Genomic DNA, 26,221 nt, shown 5'->3' with positions numbered 1-26,221 from the left:
AAAGGTATAAATAAATATCCAAAAATATACAGCTGGGCAGATTAATTTCATAAACAGAGCAATACTGAAGCTTGCAGACTATGCGAGTACGACTCCAGGATGGAATATTGCTGGATGTTTCCAGTCTGTAACACAAACGAGCCCAAGGAATCTCCCGAAGCGCGGAGTTGTGAACACACAGGAGATGAGACGTGTCCTTCAGCTCAGCACAAGTCACAAGCAAAAATCTTCTTAATTGTATAATGGTGTTTTGAAATGGCCATACCGCTACTTTTTAAAAGCAAGTAAAGGTATTGAGTGGTCTCCAGACTAGTTAGAAATGTATAGGGCTCCATATAGAATCGAGCTAGGTGTAAACTCAGTTTATCTTTCTGTGCTTCAAATGGCATATTTGCTTCACCAGCTCCCCGTCCCGTAGTGCTCCAACAGCACCATTCCACGTCCTAATTACTGTTCAGATTTCTAGTTTGCTTTGACTTTATCGAAGCCCACCAAGAAAATCCCTCTCTGTACAACATCACAAATGTTCCTGGGTTCACTGCATGATTTCTGTCTTCCAGAGATGGAAATTAATAGCGTTTTAGGTCACTCTTGCAAACAGGCCTTATGGCTACTGTGGGTTTAACATCAAACTTTGACAAGTCTTATTTCCGAGTGCCCTGAGATGCTGTGATGGTAAATGAGAGTGAATTCCCAGGAGGTCCCGGCTCATTGACACCTTGAAAAATGATGATGAGCCGCTACACCCCAGCTTAATTAATTGAACTGTTCTCCCTCTCTCCTCCCCCACATTAACTCACCTGATGTGCAGAAGCAGTAATCTGAATAATTATGGTAGTGAACGCAGGGACACTGAGAATGTAAGAAAAAACAAGGGAACAACTTTTATTAAAAATGAATCAGTCACTCATAGGTGAGAACTGTGGATAAAATTAAGATGTAAAACCCATTTTTGCTCATTCTAATAAACAAGCATTTAAATATAAATTGTCTCTAAAATAGAGCAGATATCTCTGCCATGTATTAAAGGCATTTCCCCAACTCCTTGTTCAGGATTCGGACTTTTTCAGGGCCATGTTTATTTGTAAACAGGGACTTTAGTGTCAGTTTTGCATTCAAAAGCCTCGAGGCTGTGACACAAGCACAGGTCTCTCACTTGGAGCTACACCTGTGTCCTTCCATGGAAAACACTTGTCCAGTGAAAGATGCATTTTTCAAACTGATGTTTATAACTAGTAAGGTTAAATACTGCTGCAGAGATTGAGCTTTTGATATTTTCTCCTTTAATTCAACATAAACAAGATTTGTTTCAAAGGAAATTAGAAGACACAATGTCATTATGCCCAGAAGGTCTCCTCGTAAATTCCCACAGACAGATTCATAGATAGCTTTGTATTTTAAATAGTGTAAGAGTTTAAATATTATGTCTCCTAGAAAGCTTAGTTCAGATAAATAAGCAAATAATGATAATAAAGCTCCTGCGTTTCCCGACGTTGCCAGCACGGTGGGACATGCAGAGCCCCGTCCTTGGCTGGAGCCACCGCTGCCACCACTTGGGTGTCACTGGGACCAGTTCCCCCCAGCAATTGTATTTATTGCCTGCAATAAACTCGATTTTACCTTTGCGTACCCTCAGGAGCAAATAACTGAAGCACAGAGGGAGACTTCAATGCGTTGGAAGCTCACGGTGGAGTTTCTTTGTGCCCAATTATTGTTTGTCATCAGCCAGTTTTGGAGTTGAGGATTAAAAAGTAAAGCGATGATGTTGCATGTGGCAGGTAATTCAGTCCCTCTCAGTGCAACCCAGGAGCTGTGAACTGTAAGATTCTGAACATGCACACACTCTTCCCTAGGGTAGGAAATTTGCCTCAATCATCTCAATCTTTCCATTATCTGTAAGTAATTATTTCCTCCTTGCTGGTAATAACATTATTTGATTGGGCAGGCAACAGAGCCCACATTTTAAAATGAGTATCTTTCATAATATATGTATATATATTTGCATAGTGAAGTGAATGAAAAGAGCGTAGTTTTATCCCAATAATACTCTTTAGAATTTACAGTAGTAAATTCCACTCCAATAATGTTGGAGGAGGGTCGAATTCGGACTGGTGTTTTTTATTTTGCCAGGTCAGTCTGTGCAAAATGAGGCACCCGATGATGGGTTCAGACATACCGCAACCATTTTTGCCTGAATTCTGAAAAGACAAGCTATGTCCCCATCTGCGAGCTGCAGCGGAGCAGCACGAGAGTGGGGGCTCAGAGAGGGGACAAGATGTGCGGTTTCATACCACCGAACCCCTTTTGTTGGAAGATTTCTGAGACAGGAGAAAGTGTCTTTAAGGTTACATTTCACCAGCCACTACAAAGGCAGAGCAATAGTATATATTTCTTATTAATCTGAGTTTTCCAGATGCCTAAAATAGATTAAAAGTCTCTTTCAAAGAAATATCCTACATTTTGTAAATTAAAGTAACATGTAACAGTCACTATTAGCATTTTAAATACTTATTTAAAAGGGGAAAGAGCTGCTGAGCGAAGACTACAATTTCCTATGGTAACAAGCAGTTTGACTTGTCTTAACACAGCCCTTTAATAACAATTAAAGACAAGCAAACCCCACCCTTCCCGTTTGCTATTCAGAACCTTCAAAAGAATTTTGTTTTGGTTTTTACTTTAGTTTTCACTGAAATGATTAAGCTGCAATCTTTAATTGGGGCTGTTCTCACTAACAAGGAAAGGCTGGTCAAGCATCAGAGCTGAGCGTCCTGCAGCAGCCCTGGCTGAGGCCCAAGGGTGACCTGCCCAGCACTCTCTTTCACTCTCAGATTTTAAGTGAAATAAAAGAAAATAACCGATAAATTAAAAAGAGACAGACAAAAAAAAGAAAAGCTAAATTAGGTTAAAAGCTGGAAAAAAGCTGCAGTTGCCCCAGATGAGCAGAGGTAGTAGAACACGCGCGCGCTCCCAACGTGTTGCAATCGAGCTCCAGGGGGAGCGCGGGAAATGCTTCAAAGGCAGTTTTACCGCCCGTGTGAGCCGCTGCTCACTCGGCATCGTACCAGCAGGATCAAAGGCTCGAGCCCTTGAAAGCTGTTTGGGTACTTACTCTTCAAACCTGCAATCAATAGGAATCAAAACACTCTCAAAGGTCTGAGCCCGAGTGACCTGGCCAAGCCCAGTGCAGGGTGTAGGTAACGTGACGTCTCCTAAACCCAAAGCTCCTCAATCCTTTGGGCTTTGTTTGCCTCATCATGAATACAAGCATTGATTTTTCACATGGAATTAATTGAAATGCAGCTCTGGGATTTACTTTACATAACAGAGACTGACCTGAACGACGTCAACGCCTCGGAACAGAAGCTCCATCCGTGTTTTTTGCAGAGCTACTTTTTGGGAAAAGTTCAACCAGAGATCTCGTTACACGACTTTATGATCCTCATGACAGTTTTCAGTTTATAATGTCCAAATTAACATTCCAGTGTATAAAAGCTTTGTACTGTAACCTGAAAGAGTTCAGAGCCATTGGAAGGTTCTCGCTTTTAACAAAACCCCTTCCTCTGCAGCCGCGCTTGCTGTAGTCACACTTTAGCTTGTTAATTACGTTGTGCCAGGACCACTACGCTGTACTCCTACTGAATGATTTATTAACTCCAGCAACATAAAATCTTGTCCATAGTAAAGACAAAAGAGGCAATTACTGTGCCCAAAGCACTTTAACTTCATTTATACTCCATGCACTGTGAGCCCCATCACAGTGCCCTAAATCACAGCGTTGTTATTCAGTTCTCAGCAACCTTTTCCTTGTGAGATGTTCAGCATCATCCTTCGCTTACAGCTACTTTGGGGCAAAATCCGAGGTAACAGATTATGTCTGCAAAGGGGATATGCCATTCATTAATGAACTTGCTATTACAGAAGCCGTTTCAGGCTCAAACAGCAGTTTTCATGACTGAATATTATCTCTCCCTGCGCTTGTAGGACATGAGTTACAGTACAAAGTCTGTCTAAGAACGCTGTTCAATTCTATATACAATTAATTTAGCAATGCTCCTAACATTTATGTCTTTTTTTTTCACTCTTTTCAGCTCTGGAACATCTTGATGTGCCTGAAGTGAATGTGAAATAGTATCTTCTAGGTAACTTGTATTTATTTAAATTTCTGTGTCTCGGTTTCCTGAGATGTTTCATTTTACTGTCTGGCACCTTTCCCAAACGAACAGATAACACATGGATGTGCTGGGGAACAAAAGACCCGACAGCAGGATCCGTTCAGAAAAATACCATGCGCGAGCGACTCGTGTTTGTGCCGGGGCGCGTCCACCGCGGGCTTGGCGCCTACAGCTCTTCAAAGCTGATACGTAAAGACAAAGCAAAACACCTACAAGGGAAGTTGTCATTTGAAGGCAACACATAAACATCGTCAAAAGCCCCAGAGCTGGGGTAGTTTGGTTGCCTCTTTCCAAGGCTGCTCCTGTAGCAGATGTAAAGCAGAGGGAACCACAGCAGGAGAGGCTTTGGCCCTTTGGATCCTTTCCCGGCTTCAGGAGCTTAAAAACTGAGCCTAAAAGTCTCGCTTGAGCGAGCGTGACACTTGGCGCAGCAATTTCCCTTGTTATTTATTATTTATATTACCTCACACAGGCTAACCCCCCCTGTGCTACGCGTCTACAAACACAGAGCTGCAAAAATGGCCCTGTGCCCATACTGAAATCACCTAAAACAGAAGAAAATGATAGAGAGCGAACAGCATCGTGGCCGATGAGGCCGAGCTCCCCAAAACCAGCCCCTCGACTCCAGCCTTTGGGAGACAGTGTTTCTTAGACATCGTTCTGCAGTGTCTCAAGGCTGTCCCCTAAAATTAAATATTGATTCAATATTAGCTGGGTTTCTCGGGGGGGGGGGAAAATGAATATGCATTTTCCTAAGCGTATGTAGTTATATAAATACCAGGGTAATTTGAATGGGCTGTAGATAAGGCAAATGAACATCCAGCAGCTAATACCTTGTTTATACAAGCAGTGCATGCATTAAAATGTACTGTTCACCGTCACCTCAGCCGACCCTCTCTGTTTATCCACCAATAGTCGTCATTTGGGAGAGTTTCAATCTGGCCCCGTTCTGCCCTGGACTCAGCAGGTTACCTGCCCATAATGTAGAACGTGCTGCAGTGAAGTTAATTAGACATAAGTAGCGTTTTTTTTAATGTAATTTGTTGCTTGGCAAACTGTGTACATCACTCTAGATGCAATAAACATCCAAAGAGGAGTTGAAATCTGGTAGAATGAAGGAAATGGGGTATAAAACAGAAGGAAAATGAGAGCAAATTTCATGAGACTAAAAGATAGGCTGCTCCTAAGAAGACAGTGCCATTTTTTTGCCAAATGGGGCTATGTTATCAACTAAAGCGTAAGAGCACCATAAGGTATGTGTTTTATTCACATTAACTAGAGAGAAAATTGATCCTGTTTTGTCTGTCTGTTTGATGCTGGAATTATATCACAACATACCATCACCCTCCTGTTTCGTCTGCTCTCCAAAGAATTAAGAGAAAGCCTTTAATTTTCAATCTGATATCTTTAAGGATGTTTAGGTGCCCACTGTGCAGCACTTGAGCAAAGGCAAACTGACCCAGAACTGCAGAAATCAGGAGCAAGAGAGCACTTCAGAAAACACTGAAATGTAATGAAAAAAGGTCTGTGACAGCTCTTTAAATATTGTAGCACCATGTCAGTTTGTATCAGTTGATAATCTGGTTCATATGCTTCACATTAATAAAGGGCTTAACGGCTGTAAACTGCTCTGGAAACTCATACCTGCACTTCCAATGTGCCTTACCAGCCATTTGTTTAGTTTCCCACGTGAACCCAGTCACATGAAGCTGTATTACAATGTTACTTGGGAGCAGCAAATTGGTTCTATTAATCTTATTTACTACAGCTGTTCTGAATTTGAGATCCTAAGAACTGTACTGTATTAGAATAGGTCACCTTGGTTTAATCAATACTAATCAGCTGCCAGGCTTTTTGCGAGCAGGAGGGCTGCTGTATTGTCACAGGACTCTGGCTCTTCTCGCTTGCATGTGTCTTTGTCCTCTTGATTTTCAATAGGATACAAATCTGGACAAAAAAGAAAAGCAGGTAATCTGTACTTACATTTGTATGTTAAATTCAAACTCAGCTAGTGTCAAACAAAATAAACTAATGGGCTGCATTGGCAAAGACAGCTCAATAATTACAGCTTAACAGATTCTATTAAACATTGTACTAATGAGAAGCAGAACTTCTGCTACCTTGATGTTGCATTTATCAATCAATTATATTTTTCCTCCTCCTCAAACTCCAATCTATTTGTTTCCTCTTTTATCATTTCTAGTTGGCATTAAGTTGGGACTGATTAAAGTGTTAAGGTCATGGGTTACCGATATTATTAAGTGGATGCAATAGAAGGCAGAAGTACTTAAGGAGCACGTCCCATCCTATGAGATCTCGTAGACTGTATTTTCTGGCCAAGGCTTTTGTCCTTTTATCCACTCAGAAAATAAAATTCCTCAGTGCCCTTCCAACATTTCCATATAGCAGGGAAAACACAGCACTTCCTTTTGCTTTTATCATTATTTTTGCTCGTGTCATTACATTTACTAATAGTACAAATCAAGGAACCAACGCAGAAAAGTGTTCCCAACATGTTTAGGATGACCAAACCACTCACCATTCACCCAATGAACCCACATGGCAGTTTTCTGGCTGTACGAACTTCCTAATTACTTTCGGTTTGTTGGCAGCAGAGACTAAGTTGAGGAATATTCATTGTAAAATCAGGTTCTATTTGTTTAAAGTTTGCGTGGGTTTTTTTGAAGGGCCCACAGATCGCATAGGATTAGCTGAGAGGTAATGAATATAACCTAGAATAGGGAGGGACTTTCAAATGAGTTTTAATTATCTGTGAATATGGAACAAACTGCTTCCTTGTCCTTATGCACTGTAAAGTGTCCGTCTTTGGCCTCCACTGAGGCTATGAAACACCATACTGTTTGGACAAATGGTTGTGCCCTACTACACCGTGTTTACACCCTTCTTCCAGCCACGGGGAGGCACATGGTCCCGGCCCCGTGGTACTCGGTACTTACTCCAGGCTCAGCTCGTAGGGTCGGGCATCCCCAACCACGGGGATCCAGGAGATCTCCAGCTGAGCCAGTCCAATGACACACATCATGCCACCCGCATTTAATCACAGCACTTTGCTGTCAATGAAGATACGTCACTTGAGTCACCCATTCTCACTTCGAGTTGGGGGGCTGCTGTCTCCCCCACCGTGATGTAAGAACACAACATAAAATTAGATCATACTTCACTTCTCTCTCTTGCTGGCAGACACGTCTGGAAGTGTTTTACTTGGAAGTACTCGGAGAACATATTGGGAAAGCAGAAAACAGAAGGAAAAGGCTGCTCTTGCCAAGAGATTTTCCTGTTCCATCCCAGGGGGGAGCGAGGGCTATAAATGGCTGCAGACACCCCCCACATTCGGCATCGCTGTGAGAGGTGAATGAGCGGCCTGTGGGTTTTGTGGAAGACAGAGTGCCAAAGTAGCTCTTTACTGTGATATTCATAAAGAAACACGCTCTCTGCTCTGAATCTTTAACACCCCTATTAAAAATAAAAAACAATTATTCATTTTTTATGGATTTCTTAAAAATAACATAAAAGAAGAAACTGTTTTGGCTGCTGAAACCAACTCCGAATTGCAGCTCCCTGCCCCCTTGGACTATAGCAACTTAATATAAATATTGTAGAAGAATTGCTACTACCCCTTATTGCTCAGCTTCTGCAAGTTTTATTACAAATCACAACATACATTGGCAATGTTCTTCCTACATTAATGCTGTTGTACATCCGTGTCTCCTGTTCCCTGCTAAAGTGTTTCCTTATCTGGTGTGTCGCCTCAGTGGGAAGGAAGCAACATGTTTCCTAAGAACATCTAAGGCAAGAATTGACCTTTTCCTCAGTTTCTCCACTGGGGCTTGAGGCTAATTCTGTTTGCTAATTCTAAATGAGCATTTGAACCCCTCCCTGCATTTCTTCCTGCATTATACACTTCAAGTCTGTAAGAGATTTTGACAACAACTCACACTATTTTATAGCCAAGTGAAATTCCACGCAACAGAAACATCTTATGATTAAAGAACAAAAAAGCCCAAGCTAATTTAGAAATCCCCTTGCTACACAACAACAGAAAGCTGGGCCAGGAGGGTCAAATGAAGGAACTCGTAGAATGGAGACGTTGCTGGGGCCATGAGGGGGTGCAGCCCCCAAAGTTGTGACTCATCTACTCACTTCTACAGCAGCTTTTCCTGGCACGATCCTCCAGCAAAAATGCAAAAGAGGCACATCCATGGCAACTGGCCGCAAAATCTAAACCTCTACATATTTGTTTCACATTTATAAACCTGCGAGAAATGTAAAAACCTGAAAAATACAGCAAACTAACTCCCATCTCAACAGGCTGTTATCTTTTCAATACCGTATTATGTTCACCTGGTCTTAAAACTTGGGGTACATATCAACCATATTTGAACCCCAGAACAGAATCAATCTCTGAAATACCCAAACCAATTACACCAGTAACGTCCCCTCAGACAGGCGGTAGCTTTTAGCCAATATACGTATTTTTAGCTAACAGATCGGTATCCTTCGACTGCCACCAGCATTGCCTTTCCTCAAAGTCCACTCATCGTGTTATTAAAAGAATTGCAGTTAATTACTCTGTACACATATGGTATTTAAGTGTAAGGAATGTTGTATTACCTACCAACAGATGAGCTTTTTTAACATTTTGTCTTGTCTTTGAGGGGAAAAACACCTTGTAATAACGTGTAGAGAACCTCAGGTGCTGGCTGAGATTGATTCTGTAACGCAAATGTCTTCACCAACTCTTGCAAGAGATTTTGAGTGACGGCAGAAGAACTTCTCTTACAATGTAGATGTGCCCTTTCATTTTAGATCACAAATGTCAAGCCTGTTTCTTTACAGACTGAAGGCAGCTTTCTAATCATGTTGGGTGTGTGTCTCTGTGCATGAAGAGACCTAAGTTTGGTGTTCCCTAAGTTTTTGGGACACAAGGTGACAGGTCCATTGACGATCACATGGCAGCTGGGAGGTCCACAGCAACTCAACGCAAAGACCAGCTGTGAAATGTCCCGTTCCACGTCAGCAAGATCAGGAATATTTTCCTCCTCCGTTCCCTTTTTCCAGGTTGCAGTAAAAAGGAACATGAGCTGCATCCTATGGGGCTGGTGCCACGTCCCCTTTCCAATGGGGTTGCAGAAGAGTCTGGCTCCCAGAGATGTCTGGAATCAGCAACTTTAAATGCAGTCTCAGAAAATGATGCACCAGTTTTCAAGCCAAACTGCAGCTGATGTCTCTGCTGTCACATGAAAAGTACTTCTAACTTTTTTTTTAAGCAGAATAATAGGTTTCTTCAAACTTGCAAAGGAAACGGTGTCGTGGGGAGATGGGAAGGGATGGGTGTGGGAGCTGGGAGAACGGGAAGACAGCATTAATTACACAGAGCCTGACAGGTACCCGAGGAAATTTTGCACTTTTCAAAAGGAAAAGAGCTAACAAATGATTGAGAGCAGGGAAAGCTGGTAATTTCTTTCAGCTGTTTAAATAGGGTGCCAACCTCTTAATGGAGCTCCTTGTGTTAGAAAGAAAAGGAAAACAATCGAAGCGGCGGCCTGGAAATATCTAGATTAGCATATTTCTGAATATTTACGAAGTTTGGGGCATGGGAAATGTTAGTGCTTCGTGGCTTTGAGTTGTCCTGTTAAAATATGAACTAACAAAATGCTTCCCCATCTCCGTACATCCAGCTGTCAGGGAGAAAAGGGTTATCTCTATGGTGATGTTGATGGCAAATTGTAGGTTTAAAATGACACAGTTTCGGTGGTGCGGAGTTTAGCAGTTTCCTGTGGTACAGCTGTGTACCTGAAATGCAATAGGACGAGGAAACGTGCAGCTCGGGGTGTCAGGGGATGAGCCCACGGGGTTCAGCAGCCCCAGCAGGAGCCCAGAGCCCCCAGGACGCTTCCAAACAAGCACAAACAGGACCTGGCATCAGGTTTCCATTGCACCCTCGCTGGGAGAACAAATAAGGATCATTTCTGAAATGCTAATATTATAAGACTACCTTTAACCCCAGATATTTCTTATTTTGTGTAGAACTCAAAGCTCCAAAAGTAAATTTTTTGTTAGTTTGTTTCTTTTTTAAATGTCAAGAATGATGTGGGCTGTGCTCCGAATTTCAAACAATCACTTCTTTTTCCTTTTTTGAAATAAGGGGAAAATCCTCTTTACTTTCTGCAAGTTTAATGTGTGTTTCCCAGATAGGCCACCACTGAAATATTGCGGCACTGAAGACCCGCACAAACTGTATCACGTATGATTCTCTTCATAAAAGGCCAATTTTATGGGAAAAGAAGAATACTGACACAAAGAACAGCTCCTGCAGGTCAGGAATAGAACCCCTCTGACAGCTATTAAAGCGCAGTGTGCAGGCACTCGGGAGTCATTAGCTTTTCTTTCTTTATTTATGGGGATTGCTTCAAAAAGTCATTAAAAAGGCTTTTGAAACTTGACAGTTCTTCTGGTGTACAGAGGGGGAAATGAAAAGGGCTGGAGCGCCAAAGGAGGAAGGGAAGGAAAGCTCTGCCAGCCCATCGCGCGTGGAGGAATTATTAGATCCTCAAGAAGAAAGGAGAGCAAATAATGCAAAGAAAACACAGGAAAAAGGAGCTGTCAGTGTCCAATTTGCCTCTGTCCTTGTACATCAGGATCCCTATGGACATCCCGATGGAAAGCTGTTGACAAATTTTTGATGCTTCGACAGAAAAATACTAGGAGGGATGATTTAAAACGGCCCATGACAGGGTTCAGAAAACAAAACCATAAAGACTCAAAAACAACCCAACAAAAAACCCACCAAAACACAAAAAAAACAATCAAATGAAAATATCAAACCAGACTTCTGGTCAAGATTAAACCAAATAAACCCAAACCGTTATTCAGTACACCTGTAAAATAAGTTTAAAGCTGGAAAACCAAAACTCTTGACTACTGTGCCCTCACAAATCAGGGAAAGGTTCAGTACAATAAACAACTGTGCCTTTTTTAACCAACTACTTTCATTCAAAACTCCAATATGCATAAACTAATACGGCTTGTGTGAAAAGGCTGACAGAAAAGAACTTCCTGAACTGACAGAACATGAAGCTGAATAACACTTTTCAGTTTGAAATGTAAAGAAAAAGGTTGAAATTCAAACTTGATACAAATCAAAATGCTCTGAAATGACCAGAAGATATAACATATTCCTTTCAGAAAAAGCAACAATAAAGGAATCAAATCACTCACCTCGATTCAGGAAAGTTTCTGAAGTATTTTGCAGGACAGGAAAACAATTTCCCTCGCAGGTTCCTGAGGGAACAGAGAAGAAAAGTGGAGATTCAATTTATAAAAGCAAGAAGAGAACCACTGCGATGTTACCTCTTGCTACGAAGGATACAAACGAAATCAAGTCCAGATCCAGGAGGGCAACAGTCGAACGCGCTGCCCGTTTTACCACTGACATGTAAAGCGCTTCATTAAGTTTCTCCCACCATTCAAGCCTTATGCTGCCAGCGGTCAATAAGAGTCAAATATCAAGATACAAACCAGATAGTTTGGAATATGGAATACTGCAGAAAATTAAAAACCTGTCAGGCTGCAAAGCTCCCAGCAAGGGATGGGGGCGCTGGGACATGGACGGGCGTCTGCAGCGACATCCAACAGCCAAGTTCTGTTCAATAAATACAGTTTAGATGACACTTGTAGCAAAAGAGTGAGGAGGTGATGAGGAGTTTTCCCTTATTTATTGTGAGAACTGAAAAGGCATGGCAGCAGATAGCCATATGGGCAAAGAGTGGAGAGGTACCGCTGCTATTCTGGGAACGGGAACTGCGGAAGGACTATGGAAAGCAATGAGGAGGATGGTGCAAGAAGCCCAGCACCTTTCCCCTGGATAATTTACAACAGGTACTTTCATTCCACCCTATTTTTAAAGTATCTTGAAATAATTTGAGACAGGATATTTTTATGGTGAAGGCGACATCACATCTTGCTAATCCAATTTAATTGCATGCAGATAATGTCAATATTTCACATTATAAGTTTGGGAAGGACCTTTTAGCTCTGTTCTGTTAATCTCAATGTACTTCCTAAAAAAGGTCCGGGAAACCTGCTGGATGGATCCTTTCCACCCGATCCCAGTGTTTGACCAAATATCTCATGGCAGATGTTATCGCCACCCTATGCACCTTCCCACCTATTTGAATTTTGTTTCATATAAATTATCTTCTTGGGTCTGGCCTGGTAACTTTGCTTGGCTTGCGAACTCATTTTCCTTTGTCCTTGCTTTGCAGTACATATCGAATCAGTATGCAAGGAACATTTTCTGTCATATTAAGAGATTAGCTGAAAACAAGAGAGAAAAGTTCTTTGCTGTTGTACAGATTTATCATGTACTAGGAGCACATTTGGCATTACAAGAGAGATCGTATAAATTGTGAAAAATGGTAATGAAATACAGCTTGGAATTGTTATAAAGAACCCTGGTTTTACTGTGCTAAAATAGAGGCAAAAATCTAAGCAGAGAGAAAAAATAAATTAAAAGTTAACTGAATGACCGTTATGATTTCTTAAAAACCACGTGCAGAAAAGCAAGATGCCATTGGAACAAATAAGACATATCAGAAAGAGGACAGAATAATTAAAGTGTGTATGTAAGTATTCAACTGGTAGTATTTTCAATGACATTATTTTAATAAGTGCAGAGAGGGGGAAGAGACCTGAGCAGCAGAGGAACAGGGCGCCCAAATACCAACACGTGTCTGGATGCGGAGAAACTGGTGATAATGGGATTTGGGGAGAAGAATTCAGGGAGGAACTGGCCATATAGAAAGGGCTGTCATTAACAGGTATGCTTGTGGTAAGTAGCATCTCAAGAATCACGAGTTCTTCCCTTCTTCAATCAACGAACTGCAGGTATTCTTGGTTAACGTTTCATGGTAAAACTGAGCACCTCTGCAAGTTTTTTCTTTGTAATAAAGAAATCTGCTTTTTCATTAGGTGGATAACAAAATTCTCTGCCGGGATTGCAGGACTGTGACACAAAGAAAACACACTTGCTTTTCTTCCTTTTTTCTCCCCTAGTTAATACAAAGAGATTACCACTGTTACGGAAAAAACAACATCCAAATCAACTTAGGAGGAGGCAAATTCAATCAAGCGAAGCTGATTTTTATGTTCAAATGAAGGTTCCGAGATACCTTCACTTCAGTAGTCTAACGAACGGAGTTTATGAGCACAATATATTCAGCACTAGTATTAGGATAATGAATAAAACATTCTTAAAATGCAAAAGCTTGGTGAGAAACATTTCAGTGTGTGCAGCTCTCAGGTAACAGGGGAGGTGAATGATTGGGCTATATTTGTCTGTTCCAATCTTAAGTAATTGAAACAAATAGCTTTTAAAAGGAATCTAAAGAAAAAAATGTCAGATTTCCCCACACATGACTTGAATTCCATGAATGAATGTCTCCTAGAACATGCACAAAGCCATAACACTTACATAAACGCCCTACATCATCCAAGTAGTCGCTTTCTGATCTTCAAAATCCAACAGAATTATTTATAGCTTGGAATGAAATATTCATGGAAAAGTGTCCATTGCCTGAAATTTCTGCTAAAGAGTAGTTTAACTTGGTTTTTTGCAGTTCTTACTATCATCACAATTTAGGTCAGACAAAACCCAACATTATAATTTGTCTTAAAAAAACCCCCTGTGATGAGTATTATAAAGTCTTTAGATATTTTGCAAAAAGCACAATATGCAACATGCCCAATCCAAGCCAACTAAAATCAACAGTAGTATTTCCATTTATTTTAGTGTTGATGAAGCTTTACAAGCTATCTTTTTAATTACAACAGCCAACTCAGTAACTCACTCCATACCCAATGCCACTGTAACGTGACATCCTATTGTGCAGTGCAAGTAGGTATTTCCTAGGGCCAGTCATAAAGCAAATAAATGCTGCCACAGCCCCCACTCAGTGCCTGCAGCATACACTGAAATTCCCTTTTGGCTTAAAAATCTCAGAATAATGAATAGGGAGGCTCAGGAGCAACACGACCGGTGCTATTGGGCTGAATGCAGTGAAAACACACTAAGTGAAAATGTGTGATGTAACCTCCAGTGTTGTTGAACATGGGCCAAATTATGTAGTCATTATGCCAACAGATTTTACACTAACTTCAATTAAATTTCCTGGCTAAATAAAGAGTCCTTTTTTTCCCATCTTTAATATTTTATAGCTTTTTTTTTTAAGAATATGGTAATCTTTAACTCTATATAATAAATGTGCAAAAGACCTAAAGCAACGGATGGTGGGAACAAAAAATTTCAATACAATAAATACATGCATGTGTATATATATGTAAAGTGTGTCTATATGCACGTATGTATACCTTACAAGGAAGAATTTTCTCCAGGTGGTTCTGAACTGCCATTTTCACTTAAAGTAGCTGTGATTTCATGACCACCAGATGTCATAGACCCATCTCCATCCCCACGGGCCAGCGGAGCTGCTGCCGTTTCCCCTCACGCCAGCTCCGCTTTGCAGATTCTTTCCTTCCGGACAAGGAAAACTGGGGAGTTAATTGAATGTCGTCCAGCAGGAACCAAGGAAATGGGAATATTTGCAAGGATGTGCAAGAAGAGGAACAGAGTGCCCTATTTACGGTTCTATTATGTAGCCATTACATAGATCAAAACATCGTAAAAGGGATCAGTATAATTATCTCGAAAATACTGCTAAGCAGCAATTACTATTAAAACCTACAAGTAAGAATCCTAAAATGCTTTGCATATATAATAGTTATGTATCTAATTTGACAGACATATGACAAACATAAATATTACATATAAAGTATTTAGACAGCGGTATGAAAAAGTACCTTTTAAGAACAGTGCCAATCAGCAATGTAAAGTTCCAAAGTTTTCAAGCTATTTAAAATGCACCTTTGAATATTATCATACTAATTCATCTTCAAAAATTACCTAAAAACACAGTGGCTGCAAGACACGTATCTCATGCTCCTGCTCTCTCTTTGCTCATGTCAACTTTATCTTTCTGCATATTTTATATGCATTTATAATTAAAAAGCAGCATTTGCTACACAGTAAGTCCTAAAAGGTTTTGCATATCATATACCACATGGACATAACGGATAAAGAATATGATATTAATATATTTACTCCACCTTGTGAAAGCCATTTGCACATGACGAGATGGGAATCAGGACAACGTACCCTCATGTCAAGTAGTGGAACAAGAAGAATCAAAAATTACTTATTCTTTTACATCAGGTTGTCATTATCATCTTAAATAATACATCTCCAAAAAAATTGTTGCGGATAACTGAAAGGAAGCAGCGTTCTCAGGAAGCAGGTGTTTTTCCCATTGCTACCAAATAATTCAGGATGGCATATAATATTTTGACAGCGCATATACGTGAGTGAATGTGTGCGTGTGTCTGCCAGGCAGAAATTCTCCTCCAAGACAAAGACTCTGTGAACAATACAATACGGAACGACATCAAAGGTGCCGAACCCTGAGGAGGCCGAGCTGAGACCGAAAATGTGACACTAAGAATCATATATAAAAGACTGGCTTACTTATTTAACAAAATGGGGGAAATCAGGTGTAATTTCCCATGCTGAATTCTCAGCCTCAACAAAACAAACTCAACGGATATACTTGGGAGCTGGAATTGTTTTATTAATAAGGTATTGGGCCGTTGCTTTTCATTTAGATTGCCAGAAGCTGTAGGCTCGACATGTTTTGAACAAGCTGGGCTGTGTAACGCCACTCAAATCTCCATCACTTCTACACGTTGTTCTGCACTGAGCCAGGTAGGAACTGGGAATTTCAGATCTCGAGTGCAAAACAAGGTCAGCCATACCCAGGTAATATTTTTGCAAAGATGAGTCAGAAGTTAATAAGAAAATTTCCGATCACCTTGGACGTAGCGCGTGCAGACCTTATCGTCAATACATTTCACAGCTTCAGGTTACACTACCAGCAAAAACGGCATTTAGATTGAAGTCTCCAGGCTGTGAATTTTGGTTTTCATTGTGCCGGAGGCAGTTAAATATTGCACACACACACGAGCACAGAACTCACGCTTGTTCTCACCTCAGCAGGAAATTTCCTTCAAGTAGAATAAAGCTTCACTAACAATAATATTTCAATAAGGTTAATTACTTTCCCTCCATTGATAGCTTTAATAAAGTAAATATTATTCTTCCCGATTTCCGAGAAAGAGCCCGAGCCCCAACCCTCTTTGCTGCACCCAGTCCCCGACTGCCACCTCCCATCTTAGCCCATTGTGCTTAAAATCACATTTTAGACTCTCCAGGCCAGGGAACTTGTTCTTCTCCTTCAAGGAGCTGCTGAAGAAATCATGTCCCAACATGACCTGTAATAATTCCCTCAGTGTCGGCAATAAACATTGTGACATGGCTGGAGAACACGTTCCCGTGAGGACAGAATGGGGAAGGAGGAGGTTTGTGTGCGGGCTCAGCCAGAGCAGCCCGGGCTCTTGTTCCTTCAGGACAATCCGGCTGCAGGTTTAAATAGATAAAAAATGAAATTGTGATCTCAATATTCTTCTCATTCACTTTTCTTTTTCCTGCCTCTTATCCATCCCCTTTCATGATCATATTTAAACTCTGCAGCTTGACTCCCTGACTACATACAAACGTAAATTCACATTCTTTTGAATTTTCATACGAATTTGTGATATTACAAATTGATGCGCAACATCTACAGCTCCATCTTGTCACCGAATCTGTTTCTGTACCATCAAAAGCACAAATCAAAAGCGTGATCTGGTGCGTTATAAAAGGGCAGATCAAAACTAAATGTAATGTTTCTCTACCTGTCGGAGAAGAAGGCAGGAAAACAGCTTAATTTTGACAAAACCTGCTGTACGTTTCCAATTATTCACTAGAAGAAACTGCATTGTAGCATAAACGTATGTGTTAAAACTCCTTATAGACGTGAAATGTTTAAAGTCTCTACCCATTCTTCATTTATCATTTTTTGTATGAGAATTGATTGCCTCTACATTATACCACTCCATCTGTTCCAACAAAAAAGTGACCATTAAGTAAAAAAAAGTCATTCAGAAATTCAAAAATAATGTTAATAGCAACATTATGAATGCAAGAAAACCACGCATGAATTTTAAATTCATCCATTTTACTCTCAGAGGACTGTTACATTTACTATGCATCCTCATTTTGCTGGAAGAAAAAGTCAAAATGGTATTTACCTATTTGACAAAGCAAAGTGAAGGAATCGTATCCTCCACCCGCTGGAATGGCAACCACCACCTCAAAGAACCATGATCTCAAGAGACACAGTTAAAAGAAACAAGAAAATCCTTCTGCATAACACACCAGCTTTTTCTTCTCCTCCCAAAGTTCCCCCACGCAGCCACTTTCATTTGCTGGGTTCTTTGCAATGGGTGGGAAGGAGAGTTGTTGGAGTCTTCTTGCAATAGCAGAGGTTGCAGCACTGTACATTGACCCAGTAACACAAAACAAAGGGAAAACCTTCAGATTTGGAGGAGGCTGTTCAAATCAAAATTTGAAATAAACTCTGAAGCTGGGGTTGCTGCACAGCAACAGCGGTGCCGGGTCAGCACTGCCAGAACAAGGGCGCTGCTATAGGAACAAAATGAAATAAGCACCACACCTTACCTGGCCTGGCCATTAATTAGAACATAGGAGACTGAATAATACCATCATGCCCAAAAACTCCTCCAGCCCAACTTGCTAAAGTGCAGCTCTGCCTATAAAAACTATCATTTCAGTAATTTATAAAAATAGAGGAGTGGAGACGAGGCTTAAGGGAATACAGGAAAAAGACATAAACCCAGTGTCATGGCAGTGCAGGCACAATAACTGTTGTCAGGAGTAGTAAAGCAAACTGCACACAGGATTTCAAACAAAAAGTGCAACACCTGCTAAAGATGGATTTCTAACATAGCAGGCTGGGAAGATCAGAATCCAAACAGCTTTAACATTTTGTGGAGCTCTCTAGCACAAGAAAGAGCAGAAATTAAAACTCAGGTCCCAGCTGTGAATTTGGAGGCCAATGCTCAATACACTTGCCAAAGACTGTCCCGTATTTCTACACAACTGCAACATGCACAGGTAGGTCATGTCATGATAATCTCAATCATTCACTACAAGGAACTGCATTGTAGCACAAATGTGTTAGAACTCTTTATAGTTTTAAATGTTTAAGGTTTACGCCTGTCCTTCATTTTTTGTAGGAGAATTAATTGCCTCTATATTATAAAGCTCCATCTGTTCCAAAAAAAGTTACCATTAACTAAAAACTAAAAAATCTCTCATTTGCAGGATAAGATACGTCTGGATGTGCCCCAGAGCGCACACACTACAGTAAAATATCACTGCAAGTCAGATAAGAGTCAATTTTCCGTATTGTGAAGAGGTGCTGGACCAAAAGCAGCACCCAAAATATTCCGTGCTCCTCGGTAGAAAGATCTTCCCTCTCCAAATCACAAAAAGAAAGAGCAAATGAGACCCTAAGGAAATAACAGCCAGTAAGCTGATGCTGAAAATAAGATCAAGAATGTGTTTTTATAACCATATAAAAAGAAGCCTATTTGATAAGGCTTGTTGCAAAAACAGTCGCTGCAGAAATTCAACTTTCAATTCCCCTGCAACCTGTGCTGACCTTTGCCACCACATCTTGCATACACTGCGGCATTTGGATTAAATAAGTGGTTCAGCTTGTTAAAGCTGCGCTTCCTACAGGTTAACAGCTCAATTTGAACTCCACTTCACACGGCCCGAGCGCAACCCTACGGCCTTTAGAAATTTAACATCGATCTCAATTGAATATCGAGGCAAATTATTGAGCCGGAGTTGCGAGCCCTATTATTATGCCAGAAGAAAAGTGGTACGTATAGTGACTGATGTAAAGGGCTCTGGCATTACATGGGAGAGAAAATTAAACACAAGTCTCAAGGCAATTCCCTTGAGAGAGCAACACTGGATATTGCGCATGGTGGGAAGCATTAGTCTTTATGACATCCTCCTTCTCAAGTGCTCTTTAGAAAATTCCCCAGAGTCATCAGCTTTGCTTTTTCCCTCCTTCTCCATTTACAGAAGACAAAAATCAACAGAATGAGGATGTGAAAGGGCCGCGGCAGAAAACAACAACCAACCCCTTGTTCTCTCAGCAACCCGAGCGGCCGCCGCGGTGCCGCTGCCGGCTCTGCGGGACACGGGAGTCAGAACCGCTCCCAAGATTCGGCAAAGCTCATGAGTCAGTTCCTCTATCTTGATCAAATTCCCCTGGAACTGCAACAGCAGCAAAATGCGGTTTTATCTCCAAGAGGGGGAGAGAAATAGAGGGCACAGATTAGGCACAAAGGACAGAAAGAGCACATCCCGAAACCTGAGGTTCTCATTAAGCCAGAAGGAGAGAAAACCAGTGACAAATGTGCTATGCTGTACAGTAGGTAATGGAAAAGGTACAGAAAATTTACATTGTGCACTGGACATTATCATTCTTTACAGCAAAGGTTGCATTGTTTCAGTAATAATAATAATAATAATAATAATAATAATAATAATAATAATAACAACAACAACCTGCTGAATGCCTGAACGCTGCTTTATTCACAAGATGCAGGAAAAAGGCTCCTCGTGAGCACACACTCCACAGTCTAAGACTTCAAACTGGACATTATAATTCTTTACAGCAAAGTTTGCATTGTTTCTGTAATAATAATAATAATAATAATAATAATAATAATAATAATATCCTGCTTAATGCCTGAACGCTGCTTTATTCACAAGGTGCAGGAAAAAGGCTCCTTGTGAGCACACACTCCACAGTCTAAGCCTTCAAACTATAGAAAATACAATGGGAATGGAAAGGTGGATTAGACTGTAAAATAAAAGTATGACACTGTTAAACAATATTGTGATACTTCATAGTGTAAAAAGGACGAAAAGTGGAATCACTGGGTTGTGAAAGTTCTTTTCTCGGATAACTCCAGAGTGCAGCATTACCTGAGTGAGGGGCAGAAAAGCTCTTGCTCCAATGGTTTTTCTAATTTGCTCAGTCCCTTAGAATACAGTGGGAAGCTGAACATTCCTAGCTGACATTTCTAGGGGCAGAGGAGAGGATGGGGGAGATACGAACCACTGTTGTGGTCGCCCAGCCAGCGGGGGCATCGCCCCCAGAGCCCCCGCCTGGGACCCGGGACCTGTTGGGTTTTCTAGAAACGTGGTTTAAAATAAAGACGGGAGATGCTCTGGTACCCAGGGCACAGTCAGCAACACCACCGAGCAACAATCCGATATTTTCTCACTAAATGAGAAAAAGATGCACGAGGCTGAACCCAAAGGGGGGGTGAATTGCAGTATACCACCCAAGACAGAAATTGGCTATGCAAACCCCACAAAATACTAGCAAAATATCCTTGGCCAAAAGAAATCATCACGGCAGTGATGTTTTAAGACGTTCAAGGCCCTGGGAGTCACCTTGAATTAGCCAGCCTGAAAATAAAAGCCTTGTTTTGGCCTGCAGCATTTTTAGGTGACTATTTTATGTCCCTTGACGACAATGCAACAGCTATTCCATTTTCTGAGCGGCAACAGTTACCCGGGAACACACATTAATGCCAACACTGTGGCATGTGGAGTATGGAGCTTATAGTGCTCTAGCTACATCAATACAATCAAAGAAATGCATTTTTAATATAAGCAGGACTTTATTTTTACTGTGTCCAGATTTAAACGGGAAATAAAACCCTGATATATGATCAGTATAACAAAACTGATTAGAATTATGATTGTAAGTCATGACAACACAGTCAGAAGCCCCAGCGAAGTACACGCTCAAAAGCAAGCGGATTCTCTGGTGCAGGGGGTTATTTTGTCCAGGGGAGAATAGCGCTCGCAGATTTAAAATCCTCCCTTGCAGCCAGACCCACAAGTGGCCCTAAAGCAGCAACGTCTCCAGAAGCACCATGGGCTTCAAGTACGGCCTTGGGGGCAAGAAAAAATAAGGTTTTGGGGAACCAAGAAAGGATGTGTATCAAAAATGAAATTTGGATTATAAACCTTACAGAAACAGATAAAAGAAGATAATTTGCGTATCTATTCACCTGAATAAAAGCCAATTTAAATAAATAAATAAGATATTTTCTAACCGTGTTGAAAATGTATTTGAAGCTCCCAATTAAAATAAAAAAGCTCTTAATAGACAGTAGAAGACTGGAATACTTAAAACTGAAGCGATCTAAACAAGACAAATAGAAAACATAAGGGAATGACACAGCAGCTCATTAGGAACGGTTCACAACAATCTGATCAGGGAAAAAATTTTCCTCCTATATTTTAAGAAAGTGTCCGTTTAATAGGAAAATTAATTCAGAATGTCGACTAAATTAAGCCTGGAGACTTTCAGCAGGGATATAACAAACCAGGCGGGTGTTTGGTTTCCAATTTATGCCCGATATATCTGTAAAGAACGGAACTTTGATTATATTAAAAAGATACTGTGGTAATGATTTTCCTGGCATGACCTGTGCGTCACACATTGCTGGACTGAGCGATGTTGTGCAGAACAGCAGAGCTTGGTCACCTCCCAAAACAGCAACTGCAACTGCTGCTGCAGTGAACCAGTGCAACAGCAAAACCTGCAGCGAAAATGGGAATTTTACAATCAACAGTGATATTTCCACCATTTTCTACCAGAAAAGGGTTGATGGGGTTTGGTTACTTTGAATACAATGTGGGATTTTGCACTAAGATATTTTGGGCACTGAAGCATTTGTTTTAATCTGCCATCTAATTTTTTTGAAACTGGGACACCTGTACCCTCTTTAAATTGAAAACGGAAACATTTCAGCTTCTTTTTTCAATGTGGGTTTTGCAGTAGTGATGAGAAAGACTCTGAAGGCTTTGGAACTGCAGTTTTCATTTAGATAAGCTGCCCGTGGCCAGAGAGGTTATTTGAGCTTATCCCCCATCACAACCTCTGGGGCTGGGACTCCTCCAAGAGCTTTTCTTGAGGAGTGTCGGCCAGTCTAAACCTGGTATTATCAGCTATGTCAGAACCATCAAATATGCAGTAATTCCACGACCATTAACAGGTTCCTCCAGAGCATTAATCACAACAGATATCAAGGGATTTTGTGTTATCACCATCCCACAAAACACGTAAGGAAAGTAACACAGGCTTCGCAAACATCTAAGGACTAACACATTCAAAAATAAACATACTAACTAACAAACTAAGAAAAACCTATAAATGTTAGTTATATATATTTGAATCTGCAACCAAAAATCCTCTTCTCCGAAGTCTAACAAGATTTTCTTTGGTTTTATTTGCAGGGTAAATTTTAAAGATGACTTGCAGTTCTTTGGCATGCTGTAAGACGGCAGAGCATGCACCAGAGTTACGAGCTGGGATTTAGAATCATTAAAAGCTTCAAAAAGAAGAATCAACTTATTTAAAGCTTTCAATCTGTCTTTATTTAGATACAGCCAACAAACCAACACTGCCTCAAGAAATATGGCACAATGAGATTGAGCTGCACAAAGGCACGTTATGTTCTTCTCTCCCAATAGTTAATAACCCCATTTTAATCCAAAACTGCTTTGACAATAGTATTTCCCAAACCTCTTTTCTTAAGTGAAAGCTGATAGAATTAGCAAACACACCAGAATTAGATCCAGAATTAACTAAAGAGTGATAGGAAACAGTATAATTCAATCATTGCACTTTATGAAAACCCATAAAGGAGCCAAAATCTGTATCAGCATTAAAAAGAAGAGTGATACACTTATTACACTGCTTTTCTAGTTAACGTTTAATCAGGAACTTACCCAGCTCTTAAATACATGCCATATACCTACCCTCACAGTAATTTATGCAAGGGAAAAGCTTCAGTAACTTCTCCGTTATAAATTATTACACTAGTAGGTTTTGGTATAGGCCAGCTTTGGGGCTGAAAAGACACAGTAAGTTATAATAAAGGGATAAAAGTTTAGAAGAAAAATAAAAGCTCCTAAAGATTCAGTTTCCTCTTTCTACAGAGCTGCCTAATGGATGCGCTGGTGTTGGCAGATGTGTTGTATATCCCTTTTCCCAGGGTGTGAAATGTGGTAAAGCTCCTTCTCAGGAACACATGGAGGGCAGAGGCTCAAATGACAGAGCAGAAAGGTGCCAGCTTCCTGTGCAGGATTTTCATCAGGCGATTATACAACTCGCTAAAGAAATAACATCATTACTTATTGCTCTCCTCCCACTCCCAGTTGTGCTCCGTAGTGGATATAATTTCAAGACTATTTGTCCCATTGCCAGAAGAATTTGTTGTTGCCGCATATGTTGATAACCAAGAAATTAAAAAGGCATCTAACCTTGTCAGAACAAAATAATTTGGACAGCAATTATACCTGTTTCTTAATTGTTAGCCTTCAGGTGTGCCCTACTACTTTCTGGATCTGTGTGACTCGACACCCAAATTTCCCAGAAATGTGAGCGCCATATTGTGGATAAATGGTACCTGATCACAGCCCAGCACCCAACAGGATCCCACCACCGCCTGTTTGCAATTAGAACAGCTCACATCTGGTCAAAGTGCTCAAGGTGAGACAAGTACTTCAGATAAGACAAGCAGGGCAGGTTTGGCCAGCTGAGGCCCACCTGCCTAATCAGAAGATACTGAACAATATTTATTTCCTATGGCATGCATTCCATAGGCCCAAACAGTCCCAAATAGACATGGCAAAACTTTGCTCGAATCACAAAAGACGAAAGTTTGTTTGACTGGCTATTTGACTGGATGCACCCAATTAAACTCTAACGGATTACTAAAAGCCTAAGTACCTTTTCAGGTTATTTTTGCTCAACCCATCACGACGCTTAATCGAAAAACAATTCTGAATAACAAGGAGAAGGGATGACATTAGTTCACAGTGTGACTTTGGGGTAGTCATAACTTTCCTACAGATAGTAAAACTAAGCATAGAATAATTCTTAGCCACAACTCACCTTAGAGTTTGCACTTGCAAAGCAGAGCAGGTATGTGGGGTTTTTGCAGTATCTCGCTAATCACAGCACTAACAGTGGGCACCTAATCAGCTGCAGGAGAGGAGCATCAGTGCAATGAGGGAGAATCCAGCTGTATCCATTCAGGAGTCATTTTAAATGAAAATTATACAGATTTCACTTAAAGAGCCATGAGCAGCACTAGAGAGCTGAGATGGAATCTGGCTCTATTTCATTTCCAGGCATACTGTGTTCAATGAACAGCGCTAACTGGGAAAATAGCAAGTATTAAGGAACAATCCAAGCACCTGGTACATGAACAGTTCATCAAAAATCAATTATTCTGCAACCACTGGTTAACATAATCTAGTTCTATTTTTGTGCTGCTTTTGGCCACTCCAATAACTCAGTGGGCTATTGAGAAGAAACATGAGAAAATAGTTGTCTTGAAGTATACATCCAAAATCATCTAAAGATTTGAAATTGAGAACTCTGGTAAATAAGCAGCCTTCCAAACACCTGGAACTTCATTCCTACAGCCCTGATGCACAGCGTGCTCTGAAAATACATTAATCCTCGCTAGAATGGAAAACTTGCTCTTTTGAGTTGCAGTTTTTCGTTACTTTGCATTTCCAGCCCTGGTTCCCCCAAGTCCCCTCATTCCAAATAACGCACAAAATTTGCAGTCTTGTAGTGCTAAAATCTATTACCAAATATGCTTTCACTAAGCCAAATCCAATGTTTAAAGGTGGAAGGTAAAAATAAATATGCGGTCCCCTAGTTGGAAAGAAACTGGTGAGGCATACAATAAACACATAATAAATCCCAAAGCTGTTTGACAAGCTGGAAGAACGGAAGTTAATGTTGTGTAAAAGGTACACATTTATTCCTGGATTATCATCAGTCTTCTGGATCATGGTGCAAAGATTATGGAGAATAAATAGATGTAATTTGGGCAGGCGTTTTGTACTGCAGTGCCTTTCCCATAGCGTGGTTTATACTGCTTTTGGGCAGTTATCAGCAGGCAGCTGGTGTATCTAGATGCAGCGCACAACTGAGGTAAAGCAACATGATTCATGACCGATGATAGAGTATTACCATTTCCTTTAAGAAACGTGGAGATTCTGGGGAACTGGAGGAAATTAAGTTTCTTAAATGTAATTTGATTTTTCTATTTGCATGTAAAAATACCTACTGGTAAGGCCTTCCTCCCTTTCTCCAGTGACACCATTCCTAGAGACAAAGCCAGCAAGAAATTTTCATTTCTAAAGAGGAGAATAGGGCTTAAATTATAGAAAGAGCTTTATTTTGATTCACACCTATTTTATTAAAGACATAACTGCAAAAAAAAAACTTGAGATAACTAAAAATAGTCTTTAATTAACATGAGGACAATGTTGAAGTTACAGCATGATGGACGACGATGTGAACACGGCTCAAGTGCAGAGGTAACAACACAACCGCAGTTGTGAGAACACTCCCACTGTATCTCTACCTTGAAAGGGTTTTTAAGGTTGGACATATTCCAAAGTAACCTACCATCATCCTGAAGCTTGTAAAATTGAATTTGTCTCCAAGAATTAATGTAGAGGCAAATTTTCAATAGTACAGACAACATTTATCTCTCCTTTCTCCTCCCAGCTCACCCTTGCTTTTTTGCTTTAGCATTGCTATTGTTGCATATTAAAATGGAAGAACTTTTCAGGCCAGACTTCCATTTTAATTAAAATGTGGCAGCAACAGCTGTTTGTCATTGAGCTGGAGTTCATTTGGTGAGAGAATCAGTGTGTTCTACATAGCAAGAACAAACTACGTTTAAATATGACTCATTCCCAGTATATTGACTTTGTTTGCAGCACCGTAAATACCCAGGCACTCAGGTTATGACTAACAACATAAAAAACCCAGACTATGTGACAACAGAACAGGGTAGGTATGACTCATGTCTTCGAGCATCTGTCTCGGACAAGGGATGCAGTGCCAAGGAAGAGTTTATGAAGCCGGGACAGTAATGGG

The sequence above is a fragment of the Nesoenas mayeri genome (genome assembly GCF_963082525.1).
Source record: "Nesoenas mayeri genome assembly, chromosome: 10".
Classification (NCBI taxonomy): domain Eukaryota; kingdom Metazoa; phylum Chordata; class Aves; order Columbiformes; family Columbidae; genus Nesoenas; species Nesoenas mayeri.
This window is presented reverse-complemented; position numbering follows the sequence as displayed.